At 48.6% G+C, this 2,512-nt stretch overlaps 1 non-coding gene across 1 annotated transcript; it reads left to right on the top strand.

The window, feature by feature from the left end:
- The first annotated feature begins 1,503 nt into the window (after positions 1-1,503).
- Trnai-uau (transfer RNA isoleucine (anticodon UAU)) lies at positions 1,504-1,578 on the top strand. The gene has a single exon. It is a non-coding gene; the product is annotated as a tRNA-Ile (tRNA).
- The last annotated feature ends 934 nt before the right edge of the window (positions 1,579-2,512 follow it).

A 2,512-nucleotide genomic window follows, 5' to 3' on the forward strand; every position in this document is an offset into this window, starting at 1 on the left:
GCCATTTTGAACACTATGAGGGGTGTTAAATAAATAATGCAACACTTTCTTTTCTCTCGGCCAATTTCGGTTGAAAAATGCGGAATTTGTTGTGGGACATGGTAGAATATTCCCGCTTCAACCGCAATAGTTTCATAACGTTCGGGTAGGTAGCAGCGCTGTACGTAGCCTTCAAAACGACGTCTGCAACCGAGGTGGGTTCCAAGCAGATAGCTGCCATCGAGTTTATTTTGGCGGAAAACCAGAGCATCGCAGATATTAATGGGCGCTTGCAGAATGCCTATGGAGACCTGGCAGTGAACAAAAGCACGGCAGATCGGTAGGCGAGGCTTCTGTCATCATCCATGGCAAGAAGATCGCGCAAACCTGTCCGATCTCCCGCTTGCCGGCCGGCCACATACAGCTGCGACTCCTGTAATGTTGGAACGTGCGGACACTCTCATTCGAGGTGACCGACGGATCACAATCAAACACCTCGCTACTCAACTGGATGTCTCTGTTGGTAGTGACTACATACTCGCCCACAAATGTGTGTGCCCGCTGGCTTCCTCACAGCCTAACAGAAAACCATAAATAGCAAATTAAGGACCATCTGTGCTGAACTGCTTGCACGTTACGAGCCTCATCGGGACAAGTTTTTGTCGAACATCGTCATAGGCGATGAAATATGGGTTCATCATTTCGAAGCGGAAAAACAACAGCAGTCCATGGAGTCCTGGCTCACCGACTCTTCTCGGAAGAAAATATTCAAAGCTGCACCGTCCGCCAGCAAAGTCGTGGCGGCGGTCTTCTTAGACTCTGAAGGGGTTTTCTGTTTGATGTCCTCCTTCATGAGGTAACGATCAACTCTAAAATGCATTGTGCTATCCTCAGGAACTTGAAGAAACGACATCAGCGTGTTCTTCGCCACAAAAATGCAAACGAATTTCTCCTTCTCCATGTCAACGTAAGGCCTCACACAAATCTGCACACCGAGAGGATCTTACAAAAGTTCATTGGATTGTTCTTCCTCACCCACCCTCCAGCCCAGATCGCGAACCTGCCGACTTCAATCTGTTTGGTCCAATGAAGGATGATGCATTCCTTGGGAAGCAGCATGTGGATAATGGGGAGGTTATTGATGCAGCAAGACGTTGGCTCCGACATCGATCAGTAGAGTGGTATCATGCGGGCATACAGGCCATCCCAGTAAGGTGACGCAGCCCGCCCGGTTAGCCGAGCGGACCAACGCACGGCTTTCCGGAGCGCCTGGTCCTTGGCACGAATCTGCCCGGCGGACTTGTGTCGAGGTCCGGTGAACCGGGCAGTCTGTGGATGGTTTTAGGCGGTTTTCCATCTGCCTCGACGAATGCGGGCTGGTTCCCCTTATTATTCCGCCTCAGCTATGTCGGTGATTGCTGCGCAAACAAGTTCTCCACGTACGAATACACCACCATTACTCTACCCCACAAACACTGGGGTACATGTGTGCGAGATAGTCCCTGCAGGCGCACTATCATCTGTGCCTTCGGTGGCTCAGATGGATAAAGCGTCTGCCATATAAGCAGGAGATCCCGGGTTCGAGTCCCGGTCGGGGCACACATTTTCACCTGTCCCCGTTGATCTATATCAACGCCCGTGTGCAGCTGACGGCATTAATATAATTCTAACTTGAATAGTAAGTCGCTCCCCACTGGAAGCGTCGTTGCAACTCGTAAGACCTGTAGTGACGTGCTGTGATGTACGCCAGAGCGCCCGTATATCTCATTGGTCCCGAAGCTGCATGAAATGACGTAACTGTGGAGGTCATCGAAGCTCATTTCAGCTCAGTGTCTAGCCGGGTTAGAGCCATTGTTCGTGTCAGCGGTGGTAGTACTGTGTATTAAATTTCACACAGCGTACAACATCCCGAAATCAAATGGTTCAAATGGCTCTGAGCACTATGCGACTTAACATCTGAGGTCATCAAACGCCTAGAACTTAGAACTAATTAAACCTAACTAACCTAAGGACATCACACACATCTACGCCCGAGGAAGGATTCGAACCGGCGACCATAGCGGTCGCTCGGTTCCAGACTGTAGCGCCTAGAACCGCACGGCCACTCCGGCCGGCTACCGAAATCACCTACAAATTATTTTCCTGCTACACTCTATGCGCACAGTAACTAAAATTCTGTTATTTACTATCCTTCATGGTACTGAAATTATAATGGCCAAACTCTGTAGTTAAACATACTTTGTTTCTTCCCGATTAATAATCCGCCAATGCAATAAACAGCTGGAGCAAACGTATAGCTCACGGATTGCTTGTCTTCCCCATAAATGTAATGTTTTGTGCCACAGCTACCAAGAATCTTATACGGATGGATTAATTCAGCTAAATCTTTTACATCAGCGAACTCTGCTTTAGACGAAATCTTTAAAAATCTGAAGCCGTGAAAGATAGGGATAAACAACCACAGTACGACGCGGAGACAGAAAACATAGGCCACAACGCACGTCCTGCTTGTCGATCAACATAACATTGTTTC

The sequence above is a fragment of the Schistocerca gregaria genome, chromosome X (genome assembly GCF_023897955.1).
Source record: "Schistocerca gregaria isolate iqSchGreg1 chromosome X, iqSchGreg1.2, whole genome shotgun sequence".
Lineage (NCBI taxonomy): Eukaryota > Metazoa > Arthropoda > Insecta > Orthoptera > Acrididae > Schistocerca > Schistocerca gregaria.